This window comes from Pezoporus occidentalis, unplaced genomic scaffold (genome assembly GCF_034315485.1).
Source record: "Pezoporus occidentalis ecotype Australia unplaced genomic scaffold, CSIRO_AGI_Poc_V1 ctg224, whole genome shotgun sequence".
Taxonomy (NCBI): Eukaryota; Metazoa; Chordata; class Aves; order Psittaciformes; family Psittacidae; genus Pezoporus; species Pezoporus occidentalis.
The window spans coordinates 1,511,689-1,529,224 of record NW_026914117.1 but is presented as its reverse complement, the minus strand read 5'-3'; the positions used below and the strand labels follow the sequence as shown (position 1 = coordinate 1,529,224).

The following is a 17,536-nucleotide window of genomic DNA, read 5'->3' as shown; positions in this document are numbered from 1 at the left end:
AGAGCTGAGAACTTTTAGTTGAGCTTCAAAACAGTAAAGTTCATTTGAAGTATAGTTCATCAGCCTCAAAATTATGAGATTGTGGAGAAAAATCATCTTTGTATTAAGACAATAGAAAGGGGAAGGGCAGGGGAAGACATTTTCTGAAAACATTTTATGTTTTGTTCTCAAACATACTTAAGCACCACTACTGTGACCTAGTGCTGCATAGATGAAACAGAAGTGCTATACAAAAATCATAGTCTGAAATGAAGACCCAGAAGAAGAGCTAAAGGCTGTGTCTCCTTTCATTTAAGTGATTTCTAGAGCTACTCAGAACAGACACTTAATCCGCAATGTAAACCTGCAGGGAACATTATTTAACAATACTTGAAGGCTAATGTAATGCAAACTGAGCATTTTGTCTTTTTGTTGCATGGGGGAGGAAGAGCAGCCAGATTAAATTGCTTTCAGTAGATACAAAGAGATAGTTTAAAGAGGTGGTACAGCTGCCATTCCTTTGCATGATTCAAGTATCCCATTTGTTCTCTTTAATGAAAGAAAACTTACAGTATACAATGAAAGATGACAGAAATATGGTCACTTAGTATTGGGGCTATGATATTTTGATTAGGTTTGTTTGATGTACCTAAAGTAGGTATTTCATTGTGGTGGAAATGTATGAAGTAATAGCTAAAAGGACCCACTGTATATGTGCAATAATAGGGGACTTTGCCGTTTAAGGGTGATTTTATCCCACACTAAGTGTTCATGGTCATAAAGAGACTTTGCATACCTTCATAGTTACCATGTTAGACATTTTCCATCATTCTTGATAAAAAAATTATTAATAAACAATGAACCTGAGCTCTAAATAATCTCATCACTGCTTTCAGGAAACGGAGCAAGAGGTGGTTCTCATTATATTGTCAAACTTAGAAAAATACATTTTAATGAGTCTGTTTTAAGCTTTAGAACTACTGTCCTTCTCTAACTGGCTTCTGCCACTCCCTCTCATGGTATTTCTGTGCTGAGGTCACAGATGCCTTAGCAATGTTAAAATATATTATGTAGCTAGGCCTGAAATATATGTTGCCTGTACTTAGAATAAGTTTAATTTTTAAAGCTGCAGGAACGCGTGATTAAAGTAGCTGTCATAGATTTCTGAATAATCTTTCTGATGGAAAATTAAATTAAAAACACCAATTGGGAAAAATTCCAGCTTCAAATAATTTGCTTCTAATCAAGGAGCTAGACATTGTTTTATTAGTGCTGGCACCTCCCTGTCTCCAGCATAAGCCCTGGCAATTTCTAAAATAATGAATCACCTCACAACACTTCCTCAAGCAACTTGGGAAAACACAGGTCCAGCTGATCACTAAGTAGGCCAGGATCGTTAGCACAAGGAAGCAAATTACCCACCAGGAGAAGAAGAAAACATTGACTTGCTACATACAACTCTTGATCATACCATTTAGCCTCAAAGCAGTTCCCTCTGCCTGTTCCGTGATGCTGTCACACCAATTTATGAATCCAAAACTCCAGAAAAGCATGTCCCAGCTTGCAACCCCTGGGCACCGATGCTATGTTGCTCCACTTGTCCTTGCTGCTGATGGCTCCGTTGGGGTATGTACAACCAAGATGGCATATTCAGCTAGAAGTGCTTGTTCCTCTGGCTACTTTTAAGCCTGGTAGTTAGTTTTCCTTCTGATATTCCTAAAACACGGCCTTTCCTAAAAGTAAAGAGACGAAAGGTTTGGATTTAGGCTCACACCCACCACTTGCATTTCTTGATGTTGTCCAGGTCTTAATATAAACTATCTTTCCCTCTGCTTATTATGAAACTTCCTTCCAGGAACACTTTCTATGCTATTTACCTCTTTATTTTGCACTTTGCTGACTTCAGCCTTTCTAGTGAGTTAGACAAAAGTTATTTATCCTCACATTCAAGGCTCATTATAAATTACTCCCTACTTACTACCTCTCTTTACAATGAAGAGATGGAATTTCTTCTCTGGTTAGCAAGTGGTGCCAGTTTCAAGAGCCCATGTATTATGCTGCTATGTGCTGCTGACCATTTATTTTCTGTGCTTTGGTTGTCCTCTGTGTCTTTGGCAGACAGAAATGGACAGTTGGTAACAGGAGCCAGTGCTGAGGCAGTAAACCCCCTGGAGTGGACACAATCTCTTGTCACAGGCTGGAGACATGATTTGTACAAAGTATCCACAATCCTTCCAAGTTAATGCTGCACAAAGAAATAACAGGGAAATGAAGGAGAATAGTGAACATGTGATATGTACAAATTTTCTGAATAATATTATTCTACATAAAAAGTTACTCCAGTGACATTATGCATTGATAAATAACAAAAATAGGGACAACAGAGTAAAATTGGAAGTAGGGAGAGCTGCAAAATGTGTGTCTAACCTGGAGGGGGACTGCATTGTGAAAGCACCTAATATCCACAGTATATTATGCTATTAGTGTATTTAAGGTAACCATGGTCTGACTTGCAGCTTCCTCAGGCAACAGGAGTCCTTCTAGTAATTTCAATGTGTTTTGGAAGAAGCCGTGAGAACTTCTGCATTTGTTTGCTTTGAGGAGTTTTGAGAATGACACATTACAACTTAAAAGACAAACCAAGATGTTTTCTCCAAATGTTTGACAGCCATCAGTTTCATAGGAGCCTGAGAGCAGAGCTCAAATTAACTCACTTGATATAGTGTCTCAAGCTGAGACTTTCTAAGCTACTAATGCAAAAGATGAATTCTCAAACACCAGCCAGAGGTGACAAGATAAGAAGCCCAGAACACCATGTATAATATATAAATGGATCCATCTGTCAGCAGTTACTTTATAAGTGAATTGCTCTCAATTATGATAGAAACAGCATTTAATGAAATATGATTTTAAAGAACCACATAGAGGGAGAAAATGTGCAAAGTAAATTCCTGATATAATGAAAATTTAAGAGAGTGATAGATTCTGCTATTATAATTGGCAAACAGAACGGAGGGGTTTGATAGAGGTGACAGTAGAACAGCATTGGCGGTATCATTTGGCTGGGATAGCAATCTTCTAATCCTGTGTCCAGCCTGTCTTCAGAGGTAATTTTCAAGGTACACATTCAGATGAGTAACAGGGGTGTTAGATGACAATTCCACTGACAGCTGCAAAGAAATGTTCATTCAATTGCCTTCCTGCCACATGAGAAGGGACCTGTCATGTATCAAATGGAGGAACAGGTGTCGATGAAAAACTGGAGTTTAGGTATGCTGTATTTAAATCCTTCATATAGCCCACATTCAGTCCCTTCTCTTGTGACAGGAATTCAATAAACCCATATTAAGAGACAGGCAAAAATTTTACTCTTTTTTTTTCCTTCAGTATTTATTGCCTCAGTCATCACGAGAGAGCAATTGGGAGAGCGAGCTCCAGCTGAGAATGGAAGCTGTAGATACACCTGGCTGTGAGAGCTGTACAGATCTCAAACAAGCAAGGGCCATGATATTGAGGAGAAAATCTAACACACCCTTGGGATTGGAAATACTCAAATCACAGGTGTATCTATTCTGTATGATCTCATGACAGGTTGGAATTAAGGTTACTTAGATGTCTCACCTGTGATATTCCACATTATAACAGACATATTTGTAAATATGTCTTAACTTACGTTACTTAGGAACTTGCTAGGATCCTGTGTGGAGAATAATCAGAATGCTTACATCATGTATTCTATCATGAATTAATGATACTATCCTCCCTGACCTAGTTTCAGCGTCATACATTTCTTGCCTTGGTATGAGAGAGAAGGGGTTGCACAGGTAGCCCCTCACCTGCTGAACACTGGTCTGAGGGAGCATGATATGTTTTTATGGGCCACCTCTTAGCTCTTCCCATCGCCTGGCTGGTGGAGGCACACTGTATTTTTTAGGAAAAACAGACACCAGTCTTCTAGCCTCAGGACAGGATTTATCAATGCCAAATTTAAACTTATTAGAAATACCATTGCTTTCACAAATACACAAATATTGAATTAATTACTACATCTATGTGAGATCAGCTGAATTATGAGTAGCATTTCAGTGACTGATTTATGTTGGATTTCACATTTACAATTTATCACAGTATCACAGTGTGCTAGAGATTGGAAGGGACCTCAAAAGATCATCTAGTCCAATCCCCCTGCCGGAGCAGGAACACCTAGATAATGTTACACAGGAATGTGTCCAGGCAGGTTTTGAATGTCTTCAGGGAAGGAGACTCCACAACCTCCCTGGGCAGCCTGTTCCAGTGTTCCCTCACTGAGAAGAAGTTTCTTCTCAAGTTTCAGTGGAACCTCTTGCATTCCAGTTTGTACCCATTACCCCTTGTCCTATCATCGTTTGCCGCTGAGTAGAGCCTGGCTTCATCCTCGTGACACTCCCCCTTTATATATTTATGTACACTAATAAGGTCACCCCTCAGTCTCCTCTTCTCTAGAGACCCAGCTCCCTCAGTCTTTCCTCATAAGGGAGATGTTCCACTCCCTTAATCATCTTCGTTGCCCTGCACTGGACTCTCTCCAGCAGGTCCCTGTCCTTCTTGAACTGAGGGGCCCAGAACTGGACACAATATTCCAGATGCGGTCTCACCAGGGCAGAGTAGAGGGGAAGGAGGACCTCTCTCGACCTACTAACCACCCCCCTTCTAATACACCCCAGGATGCCATTGGCCTTCTTGGCCACAAGGGCACAGTGTTGGCTCATGGTCATCCTGTCGTCCACTAGGACCCCCAGGTCCCTCTCCCCTACACTGCTCTCTAACAGGTCGTTTCCCAACCTATACTGGACCCTGGGGTTGTTCCTGCCCAGATGCAGGACTCTACACTTCCCCTTGTTATATTTCATCCAGTTATTCCCTGCCCAACTCTCCAGCCTGTCCAGGTCTCGCTGGATGGCAGCACAGCCTTCTGGCGTGTCAGCCACTCCTCCCAGCTTAGTGTCATCAGCAAACTTGCTGATAGTACACACAATTCCCTCATCTAAATCGTTGATGAATATATTAAATAATACTGGTCCTGGTACTGACCCTTGAGGCACTCCACTAGTTACAGGCCTCCAACTAGACTCAGCCCCATAGACTACAACTCTCTGGCTTCTCTCCTTCAGACAGTTCACAGTCCACCTCACTACCTGATCATCCAGACCACACTTCCTCAATTTAGCCGTGAGGATGCTGTGGGAGACTGTGTCAAATGCTTTGCTGAAGTCAAGGTAGACCACATCCACCGCTCTGCCATCATCCATCCACTGTGTTATTTCCTCATAAAAGGCTAAGAGATTGGTCAAGCATGATTTCCCCTTGGTGAAGCCATGTTGACTGCCCCTCATAACCCTCTTATCCTTGATATGCCTTAAGATGGCACCAAGGATAAGGTGTTCCATCACTTTCCCAGGGATGGAGGTGAGGCTGACCGGTCTATAGTTACCCGGGTCCTCCTTCTTGCCCTTTTTGAAGACTGGAGTGACATTTGCTTTCCTCCAGTTCTCAGGCACCTCTCCCGTTTCCCAAGACTTGGTAAAGATGATGGAGAGTGGTCTAGCAATGACTTCCGCCAGTTCCCTCAGCACCCGTGGGTGCATCCCATCTGGACCCATGGATTTATGGATGTCCAGATTGCTCAACTGATCTCTAACCCATTCCTCATCGACTAAGGCAAACCGCTCCGTTGACCTGACTTCGTCTAAGGTCTCAGGGATACAGGGCTCTTCAGGACTTCCTGCAGCAGAGTAGACAGAGACAAAGAAGGCATTCAGTAACTCTGCCATCTCTGTATCTTCTGTCACCAGGGCACCCATCCCGTTCATCAGTGGGCCTACATTGCCTCTGGTGTTAGTTTTATCTGCCATGTATTTGAAAAAGCTCTTTTTGCTGTCCTTGACCCTTCTCGCCAGGTTTAATTCTAAGGAGGCCTTAGTCATCCTAGCTGCCTTCCTACATCCTCTAGCAGCAGCCTTATATTCCTCCCAAGTGGCCAGCCTCTTCTTCCATGACCTGTAAACTCCCCTCTTTCACTTGAGCATACCCAGCAATTCCCTATTTAGCCACACAGGTCTCCTGGCCCTCTTCCTTGACTTCCTACGTGTCGGGATTCTCCGATCTTGAGCTCGGAAAAAGCAATCCTTGAATGTTAACCAATTATCTTGGGCCCCTTCACCTTCAAACAGCCTTGCCCATGGGATTTCCCCTAGCAATTGCTTGAAAAGGCCAAAGTTTGCCCTGCTAAAGTCCAGGGTTGCAATTCTACTTGCTATTCTACTGGTCCTACCACACAAGATCCTGAATTCCACCATCTTGTGGTCACTGCAACCAAGGCAGCCCTCAACCTTTACTGCTTCAACCAGACCCTCCTTGTTAGTAAGGATGAGACCCATCAGCGCTCCTCTCCTGGTTGGCTCATCCACCATTTGCAGGAGGAAGTTATCATCCATACACTGGAGGAACCTCCTGGACTGCGGCTGGGTTGCTGAGTGGTCCTTCCAGCAAACATCAGGGAAGTTAAAATCCCCCACGACGACCACGGCCTGTGACTGTGAGGCCGCTCTCAGCTGCCTGTAGAAGGCCTCGTCAACTTCCTCACCCTGATCTGGTGGTCTGTAACAGACACCCACAACAGTATCCCCCCTGCCAGCCTGCCCCTTAATTCTCACCCACAGACTCTCAACTCGCTCATCATCTGTCCCTGGACAGAACTCAGTGCATTGTAGCTGATTTATATTTGCCAATGAACCAGGCTTAGGTATGACATGAAAGATATTGCTTTTAGTCGGCAAATGTTTTCTACTTTTCTTTTGGTTCTTGGGAACACTGTACACCAAACTATATATTTCCCATATGAAATAGCTTTCCTGAAACATCTGCTGCCAGAAAGTTTGTCTGGAACTTGCAATGATGGATGAATTTTTGACAGGTAATTGCAATTCAGATCAGATGCACACAGATTTAGTACCTAGAAGCTCCCAGTTTATTAAAACCAGCATTGATTTATAAGCATCCCCCTCTCTTTTCGCCACTATTCAGAAATTAATCACTTGGGTATGATGTTCACGGCTCATCCAGCTGCTCATAATATGAAATACATCAGTTTATCCTAAGTTTAACTATCTCACAGCATTTCTGAGGAACCTATCACCACAGTATCTAGTCACCATCAAAACCGACATGCACAATTAGAGTAAGCCTTTCATGAAACCTGAAAGAAATTCTAGAACTCATATTAGTTACATAGTTTCAATTATTCAGGCTTACTAAAGCAAATTAAATGTCACCACTATCCATCACACCTAAGAAAATGATGGTTATCTTTTTCTTAGACAGTAGCTGGAAAGGCACTACTGTTTTGGTTGCTGTCAGTACTTTTTTTGTAGCATGTAACATATTCACTGAATAGACATATACCACCCAGATAGATAGATAGATAGATAGGTTATAGACACACTGCAGGTTAAGATTTTTCTAAATCGTCACTAAATATGTGTAACTAATATGGTGCCATTAACAATGGCAAAATGGAAGGTCTCCATCCAGTCAGGACAATTTAATGAACCACATTAACAGTCTTATTTGGATGAAGTGGGATGGTTTATACTTGCTTTGGGTTCCTAAAGCAATAGATACAGATTTGTTGTGTTTGGGTTTTTTCTCCCACATTGATTTAGCAGAGATTTTCAAATTCCATTAATATAATTTTGCTCTTTAAAAACTTCCAATCTAACTTCTAGCAGCGCAGCTCATTACAGTTGAGTTTTTCTGAAGTTGAGGTAAATGATATCTGCCATTCTCTCTTTATCCACAAATCCAGTCATTTTATCATGGAAGCACCCAGGTCACATGAGATTTAGCCCTGCCACTGTTCCTGGTCAGCTGCTCCTCCATGGGCCTAGAAGTGTGTCCCCAGGTGATTGACTTCATGACTTTTTCAAGGACTAAAGTGAGGCTGACTGGGCTGTAGTTTCCTGGGGTTTGGCCTTTTAAGATGATGGGTGGCCTTTTCTGAAGATGAGGGACAGTTTGTTGAACATCAGCCTTAATAGTTGATCTACCCAGTCTTTCTTTCAAAGTAACTACACCTCCTTCCTATCAATTCCATGTGGAGCCAAACTGGAATGAGTGCTAGGTATTTGATTTGGGAACCAAGACACCTCCTCAGTGCTCTCAGAAGATACAGTACACAAAGGAAGGACCCATGGGGACCAGGTATTTGTACTACGTAGACATATGTGCCCTAATATAGCTGGCTCAGACTGTGTCAGCTTTAGACAAAGAAAAGTTGCATTAATCTCATTATATTCTAGACAGAAAGGACAGATCACACCCAGATGTCAGTTTTAATTAAATTCATATCATTTTGAATTATGTTATTGGCATACACTGCTTCCACCAGTTCATAGTGAAGGAAGCAAAGATTCACTGTAGGTATTTCACCCAGTTCTGGCTGTTTCCTGGCAGACTACCATCAAACCTTTTTGAAAGTTAGATGTTCATTTTCTTTGCAACTAATACCTGTTCTAATAAAAGTTCTGCATGGACGACATTCTGTGACCTTCAGCTATTTTTCTAAACAGAGACTAAACAGAATTAGGCAAGTGTGGGACATGATTGGAAAAGAGCCACAGAAGGTTGAAGGTGCTGAGGTAAAATGAACATGGCAAAATCAGACGTTAAGGCATTTCTATTTGATTTAATCCAGAACTGGCATTACAATTATTCCAGAATAAGTGACACTAAGACAAGAACGGTGGAAAGCAACAGATGATATCCTCACTTGAATGCAAACTAAAAATACACCAATGCCAGTATCTGGTCAGAGATCCCCATAGGCTCCCTCCAGCAGCAGGCACAAGCAGATGTCAAAAGGCTACTCCACCTGCAGTTTGCAGTTACTTCCAGATAAACAGGATGTTCTCATCCAGTTGTAATTTGGTGCGCTTACTGTCAAAGGTAAGTACAATTTGGATCATGTGAACATAACTGCCTGCTCCAATTTGTCATTTAAACTCTATTTTTGATGCTGGTCTTGCCCTAAAACCATTTAATGTTCCTTTTATTATTCCATGTGCTAGTACCTGCACTACAAGAAGAAACCTAAAAACATGTATACTTCTGTAGAGGTATCATCACCTCTTGCTGAAAACAAGAGGCTTGTTTTAACAACTCTCAAACTGGCTTAGCTGTTTTCCTGAAGGGGGTGACCACTGCATGTATGTTCTTCGTATACATGCAACAATAAACTACAAAAGCAGTAATGCCTGTAGTTTATACCGTACTCTTACAAGAATAGCTATTCTTGCATTTAGAAAGCATCTTTTAAAAGATTTATAATGAGTTTGTGCTTCTAGAGGCATAGAATAATTAGAGGTCTAGAAAAAGTGAGTGATCTTGAAAGAAATTAAGTTTTTAAATCCAGATTATACAAGAGTGAGGAAGTGATGTGACAGCCTGTTATGTGACATACATGAAAAGTAGCTCTAAAAAAGAAAAAGGCAAACAGTTATTCTTCATGCCCATGGTGAACAGGAAGAAACATTAGAAGGGTGTAAATCCCAGTGGAGGAGATGGATGTTAAACATATTGGACAATCCCAGAGGAATGACACGGGCCATTATTAACTAAACACGAGACCAGCATTTGTTCTCAGGGCTGGTACAAAATAAAGCAGCTGTGATTCAGGGCATTTCAGATCAGCTGCTGCTCAGCAGTCAGGTGCATCTGACTGCACTGAAGTTTTAGTGGAGCATGGCCAAAGGGAGAAATCTCTCCCACTGCTGCAAAAAGTATTTTTCTCCTTTTGGGGTGACTGACCTGTGGAAAGTGCAGAGGTGTACAGCACTGTGCAAAATCTTTATTTCCCTACTGATGAATCCGTCCCTTCAGTCACTGCTAGAGCAAAAGGTAGATAGAAAATACACCTCTGTACCCCATTCATGTGTCTAAGTTCTTGGCCTGACCACTTGAGCCCTGTGGTTTGTGGTTTCTTATAACTGACCCACTTGTCTGTGCCATTATGAAAGAAATACAGTCTTGTAAACTGTGATCCATCTGGAGTTACTGGAAGAAGAGAGTAAGGAGTAATATTTGTAACAATATTAATTCATCCCTTAATTACACGGGCTGCTGTGAAGAAATCATTCTTCTGCCAGGATTTTCAGTTACGAATGCTCATCAATCTTGCAATGACTTTAAATATAATATGCAGATTCTCTCTTGCTTATAAATAGTGGTTTAAATTTTTAGTAAGCTAATAATTTAGAGAAAAAAGGGTACAGTGTTTCTGACAGGGCTGATTAGAGAACATCAGAACGAAGATAAACCTCTGTTTTTAAAAAAATGCCTTATAGTGAGTGAAGATTTATAGAGGTGTTCTGTTGATTAATGAAAACAAGATATGAAAATTAATTTCTGGAAGCCACTCAGTGATGAAATATGTAATGCATTTGTCTGTAAGATAAATATGTACATTGGTTAATTAGAGAAGATACATGGTGGAAAAAAATAAAAGGAAATTCTTCTTATGAAAAAAACAGCTGATTACAAAACCAACAGGAAATGAAATGTGTCTACTGAATAACTAAATTTTTGCTAAACCAGAAACCTTCAATGTTAATAACGAACTTCATATGTAACTCCAATACCTAATGATAGACGCATACTATTGAATATCTGAAATGTACCACTCTCTTTGTTCTAGCCTGTTTTCAGACAGATGGTGTTGGGCATGTCAACCAACTGCCCAAAGGAATCAGAAGGAAAGGATGTGGGATGAAGAGCTGGAGAAACTCCCTTTGCTGCAAAACACCCCCAAATGTGGGAAAAGGGCAGCTGTTTCCCAAAGAGGATCATTTCAGAGCACCAGAATTCAAGTTTATTCTGGAACCAGACTATGGCAGTAATTGAACGGTGGCAATCAGCCCCTAATCAGAAAGAGATTAAAATAAAACTCACCTGGTGCCATCCTTATTGTCGTGGTTTAAGCCCAGTACCACGCAGCTCCTCCCCCCTTCTTCCCCCCCACCCTGCTCCCGGAGGGACGGGGAGGAGAATAGAAAGAATGTAACTCCCATGGGTTGAGATAAGAACAGCCCAGTAACTAAGGTATAACACAGATCACTACTGCTACCACCAATAATAATAATGATAAGGGAAATAACAAGGGAAGAGAATACAACCGCTCACCACCTGCCGACTGATACCCGGCCTCACCGAACAGTGATCTATCCCTTCCGGGTAACTGCCTCCAGTTCTAAATCCTGGGCATGACATGCTGTGGTATGGAATACCTCTTTGGCTAGCCTGGGTCAGGTGTCCTGTCTCTGCTTCCTCCCGGCTTCCCCTCCTCCCTTGCAGAGCATGAGACTCAGAAAGTCCTTGGTCAGAGTAAACATTACTTAGCAACAACTAAAAACATCGGTGTTATCAACGTTGTCCTCAGGCTGAAAGTCAAAACCACAGCACTGCACCAGCTACTAAGAAGGAGAAAAATGACTGCTCCTGCTGAACCCAGGACATCTATGCACCTCACTAACCACTGTGGCAGGGATGTATTGCAAGTTTAACCATGATTAATTCAATATTAAAAATAAATATTAATGCCACTGTCTACCCTAAATGCTGCCTATAATACAAACCAAAACATAAAGACAGTGAAAGACCTATGAAACCTTAAAAATGTACAATTAGAAGTGAATTTAAGTCCATAAGCCAACTGATGAACAGCTACGTTTTTATCATACATTTAAAGTTTTTGTGGCTTCTTGCACAGCAGGCACAGAGAGGTGTTGGGGGTGTTCGCTGTTTTGTGGCTTTTGGGGGGGGGTTAGTTAACAGAATCTGTCAATCTAAGGAACATTTTTTAGAAGAAGCAGTTCAGCTTCAACACTGTAGCAGTAATAAATGAGGCTTTTCAAAAATAGGAGTGCCTACATGTGTTGATGAGACAATATGTGAACACTGGTGAACAAATATAATCTGGCTGAGAAGGCTAAATTTCAGCTTGTCCTTACATGTAAGTTATTTGCATTTCTACAGATGTGTTGATTTTACATGCCTTATGGACAAGAAAATAGAAATGTTAAAAAACAGCTTTTCCCTATTTGTGTTTAAAATAAAAATACTCAGTTGTTCTGTCAGGTTCAGAAACTTGAAGCAATTGATGCTCTTTGAATAAAAATATCAGGGTGCAAATCATCAAACTTAAAATCTAAAATTTCTCTAGTCCTTTTGCAAAAATAGAACCAGATTGTGAATTAGGTTCAGGCATAAATCCCTTAGAGACAAGGGCTTTGAAAACTGTAGCTGTCCCTGAAACATAAGAGTTCCAAACACATTCTCTAAGTTTCAGCTTTGCTAAAAGAAGAGGTAGTAGGCCTATCTATGTTTTTTAATTTTCTATACATATCAAGGATGAGGGGGTCATTAAGAGCAGCCAACATGGCTTTAGCAAGGGGAAGTCATGCTTGACCAACCTTATAGCCTTCGATGAGCAAGTAACTAGGTGGATGGATGATGGTAGAGTGGTAGACGTGGTTTTTCTTGATTTCAGTAAGGCATTTGATACTGTCTCCCACAGCATCCTCATAGATAAGCTAAGGAAGTGTGGGCTTGATGGTAGGTAGTGAGGTGGATCAAGAACTGGTTGGAAGGAAGAAGGCAGAGAGTTGTGGTCAATGGGGCAGAATCTAGCTGGAGGTCTGTGACTAGTGGAGTCCCTCAGGGGTCGGTGCTGGCACCAGTGCTGTTTAATATTTTCATCAACGACCTGGATGAGGGAACTGAGTGTACCCTCAGCAAGTTTGCTGATGATACTAAACTCGGAGGAGTGGCTGACACGCCAGAAGGCTGTGTTGCCATTCAGCGAGACCTGGACAGGTTGGAGAGCTGGGCGGAGAGGAACTTGATGAAATTCAACAAGGGCAAGTGTAGAGTCTTGCATCTGGGGAAGAATAACCCCATGTACCAGTACAGGTTGGGGGCTGACCTGCTGGACAGTAGTGAAGGGGAAAGGGACCTGGGGGTCCTGGTGGATAGGAGGATGACCATGAGCCAGCAATGCGCCCTTGTGGCCAAGAAGGCCAATGGCATCCTAGGGTGCATTAGAAAGGGTGTGGTTAGTAGGTCAAGAGTGGTTCTCCTCCCCCTCTACTCTGCCTTGGTGAGGCTGCATCTGGAATATTGTGTCCAGTTCTGGGCCCCACAGTTCAAGAAGGACAGGGAATTGCTTGAAAGAGTCCAGCGCAAAGCTACAAAGATGATTAAGGGAATGGAACATCTCTCTTATGAGGAGAGGCTGAGGGAGCTGGGTCTCTTTAGCTTGGAGAAGAGGAGACTGAGGGGTGACCTCATCAATGTTTACAAATATGTAAAGGGTGAGCGTCAGGATGACGGAGCTAGGTTTTTTTCAGTGATGTCCAGTGATAGGACAAGGGGCAATGGGTGTAAACTGGAGCATAGGAGGTTCCATGTGAACATCAGGAAAAATTTCTTTACTGTGAGAGTGACAGATCACTGGAACAGGTTGCCCAGGGGGGTTGTGGAGTCTCCTACGTTGGAGATATTCAAGGCCCGCCTGGACAAGTTCCTGTGCGAGGTACTCTAGGTTACCCTGCTCTTGCAGGAGGGTTGGACTAGATGATCTTTTGAGGTGCCTTCCAACCCTTAGGATTCTGTGATTCTGTGATTCTGTGAATGAAGACTGTGTCACAGCTCAGAATTGGCACATTTTCCGATTATTTTTTTGTTATTGTTCTACTGGGATCAGTAGAATGCATGATGTTCAAAAGATTTTTTTGCTTTCCAGATATCTTTTCTCCATTTTCTTTTCTACCCCATAAGAAAAGAGACAAAAAGAGATACAGCAATAGAGAGGTTACTGCTTTGTGACATACAAAATAAAGAGGGAAACAAAGAAAGAAAACAAGAAAATTTCTAAAGGTAATAAGAAAAACAAGGAAAATAGATGTTATAAATTTCTGTGAAGCAGAAGCAGCTATGATTATTTAAAGTTTCTAATTTTAACAACTCGTAGTAAAAACCTCTATATTGCTTTGTTTTCATATACATACCTTTTTTACCATGTTAGGATGGGATATAAAAAACATGTAGTGCTAGCCGGAACTACAGAACAGCAAAGCAGCTGCATTACACCTTTATTTTTAAGTGAAGAAATACGATATATTTGAAGTATATAATCCCTCTTCTTTTCAGGAAAATTCCCAGTGGCAGAGGTGGTGGAAAAGCACGGGTGGACAAGACCTCATCCTGCCTGTTGGCCTCATGTAAGCTGCTGGGAAACCCCTGTAGCCTCTGTGAAGCCATGCCTGAAGCTCTGTCCTGGTTCAGCTCCATACCCTCTGGGAGCACACAGCAGCAGGTGGGTAACACAGAAGCTTAAAATCCTACAGGTCCGTCCATCTTTAGTTAGAAACTTCATTAATCCTCACAATGTTATGCTATTTTCTGTTGTGGTTCTTGCACTTGACACAGCTGGGTGGTTGACACAGCACATCTGCATCCCACTTGCTGTTAGACATACACTTCTGCTATGGATCCTGGTTCTCCATCAGTGAGAGCCCACCCATACATCCCACAGGTGTAAGACAGCCAGCACTCACCTCAGTCTAGAAATCTGAACTCACACCACAATCCTGCAGATCAGAGAAGCCGAGAAGAATAATTTTCAGTAATCTTCAGGTAAGGTGTTTGCATGAAAATATTTCACAATTATAATATGATTCTATGCGCTCTAAGACAAGATGCTTATGTTTTTCATTTTGTTGTCTCTACTGTTTTTCACTCATATTATACTCAAAACACTGTCTGAGGTGGACACCATCTTGTTGATACAGATATATACAGTGCCAAAGAGAAGGACATCCACATTTATTCTGGGGATCAGTGGATACTAATACCTAGCGGGTAACAGATGACATTTTTTTTGCTATTCTTCCCATATTAGATAATAGTCCAGTGAATAGTAGTGAATAATAATAGTCCAATCTTTAGATATTATCTTAGAGCCACCCTGGAAAGCTGTCTGAGGACTAACCTGGTGAGGGAGAGCAACCTGCTGACTCCCCGTTTCTCTCAAGAGCTGCGCACAAATCCATACTATGAATATCCATGGTCATGTTACTTTCAGCATAAGAAGTCATAAATTGAAGTTACATATTATTTTCACCTTTCTACTCTGTTGACATCACATTCTTCCCACTTTGCTCCCTTGTTTGGCTCTTCAGATCAGTGGTCTTTGTTTGACCTCTCCCTCAACCACGTGGAGAGGTCATCCTTTTTCCTGCACTGCCCTTTTTAGCTGGAGATTATTTCCCCTTAATTTGATCCACCATGTCCATTTTGTAAAGTTCACATTCAACCAACCTGCTTTATTTTAAAATCATGACAGATTGTTCTCCTGCACAGTTGTTTACTTGTGATTTCATCCATATCTTGACCTCTTCTGTCTCTGAGTCTCAGGTGTTAGTGATCGTAGCATCAAATCCACTTAAGAATAGCTCCAAGCAAGTTACTCCACTGCTCCTAGAGAAAAAAACTTGTTGTATGACTACTCCTACATAAATCTGATAAGAAAGGTCAGAAGTGTAGGGCCCAAATGCACAAGAATTAGAATTATGAATTTCTCATAATTAGAATTTGCTGGTGTCCTGGGTTTAGCAGTAGCAGTCAGTTTTTCTCCTTCTTGGTAGATGGTGCACCGCTGTGTTTTGACTTCCAGCCTGGGAACAGTGCTGGTGATACCGATGTTTTCGGTTGTTGCTAAGTGATGTTTACCCTGACCAAGGACTTTGTGAGGCTCATGCTCTGCCAGGGAGGAGGGGAAGCTGGGACGAAGCAGAGACGGGGCGCCTGACCCAGGCTAGCCAAAGAGGTATTCCATACCACAGCACGTCATGCCCGGGGTGGGGGGTAACTGGGAGTTACCCAGAAGGACAGGGGCTTCTGGGTCAGACTCATTTCTCGGCGGGTGGAATTGTATTCTCTTCCCTTGTTATTTTCCCTTATCATTGTTGTCGTTGGTGGTAGCGGTGGTGATTTGTGTTGTACATTGGTTGCTGGAATGTTCTTGCCTCAACCCGTAGGAGCTGCACTGTTCGTTCCTCCTCCCCATCCCTCCAGGAGCAGGGAAGGGGAGAGCCCCGGGGGGCGAGCCTCGATTGCTTTCAGCCCAGCACCACTCACTGGGAGTGAGTGAACAAGCTGTTTGGCTAGGGTTTAAACCACAACAGCTGGTCAGCTGTGATTGGTTTGTAGCTCCTTCCATGCTTCTTAATAGTGAGGACAAAGAGGCCGGGCCTTTCTAATTACACAAAGCTATGTTTGTTATGCAAAATAGTTTACGCTCATTATTTCATGTTTTTTTTACTATGTTAACTCACGTACTCCAAGAACACTGTACTTTTTCAATATGCCTTGCTGACACTCTTTGGCTTATATGGCAATTTATCATCACAGCTGGGCTCTCAGTTCAATACAATGTTTTAAGACATGCCAGAGTCCTAGAGAAGCCTGGAGTAAGAGTTAATATCATGTGCAAATACAGATTTAAATTTAAATGGCATGCTTTTTTTTTTTTTTTTTCCACTGTGGGCCCTTGCATCCTACCATGGAATGGTCTATTGGAATGATTAACAATCACTGCCCAGAATGACACTCAGTAATTGCATCCTCATTTCTGTTTCTTATCTTATTCTTTACCCGGAAGCACTAGATCACTGCTTGGTCAGGCTGGGTATCGTTCGGTGGGTTGTTAGTGGTTGTATTCTCTTCCCTTGTTATTTCCCTTATCATTATTATTATTGGTGGTAGCAGCAGTGGTTTGTGTTATACCTTAGTTACTGGACTGTTCTTATCTCAACCCGTGGGAGTTCTCCTCCCCATCCCTCTGGGAATGGGAGGAGGAAGGCAGGGGGAGTGAGAGAGAGACTACATGGCTGGGCTTAAACCGCGACAATTATTTTAAAGCTCTAAGCCCCAAAAAAATCCATCTGATGTTATTCTTTCAAAAGCTGTTCTTTCCTCTACTATTACAAATGCAGAATAGTTCACAGAGGTCTGACGGCTATTCAAAGGGGACTAGAAACTGGAGGTTTAGCAGCCAGGCAAAAATATTTGACCAAACATAATAAAAATAGCTAAAGGTATTACACGTTAATGAGAAAACTAATCAACTTCAGATAACCTGTGAAATCATAATAGATGCAAAGGAATTCAAAGACTGTTAATCACAGGCAGCTAAAACCACTACAATTTACTGCTTACATTTGGGTAAAAAAAAACCAAAACAACTACAGCACCTGTTCGCTACTGAAAGTTTACAGAAAAATAGCTAAAGGTATTAATTCTCTTGATAGGAACAAACCTCACTTGGTCCATGCAATAAAATACTGAGTTTGGCTTCTATGACTCTCACTCCTGCTGCAAGTAGAACAACTTGTGTAGAGTGAAACTTCTCGAGGACCTGCTGTCAATTTCCACATCTGGCAACATGAAGAAAGATTAGTTCCGT

General features: G+C 41.9%; 1 long non-coding RNA gene across 2 annotated transcripts; it reads right to left on the bottom strand.

The window, feature by feature from the left end:
• Positions 1–1,577: 1,577 nt before the first annotated feature.
• Positions 1,578–14,848, bottom strand: LOC134164777 (uncharacterized). 2 transcript variants are annotated; one of them, XR_009965258.1, is made up of 3 exons: positions 14,615–14,848; positions 1,958–2,210; positions 1,578–1,712 (listed from the first exon to the last, which is right to left on the bottom strand). It is a non-coding gene; the product is annotated as an uncharacterized LOC134164777 (long non-coding RNA). The 2 variants fall into 2 exon arrangements; XR_009965259.1 differs by having other exon boundaries at positions 1,961–2,210.
• Between the last annotated feature and the right edge of the window lie 2,688 nt (positions 14,849–17,536).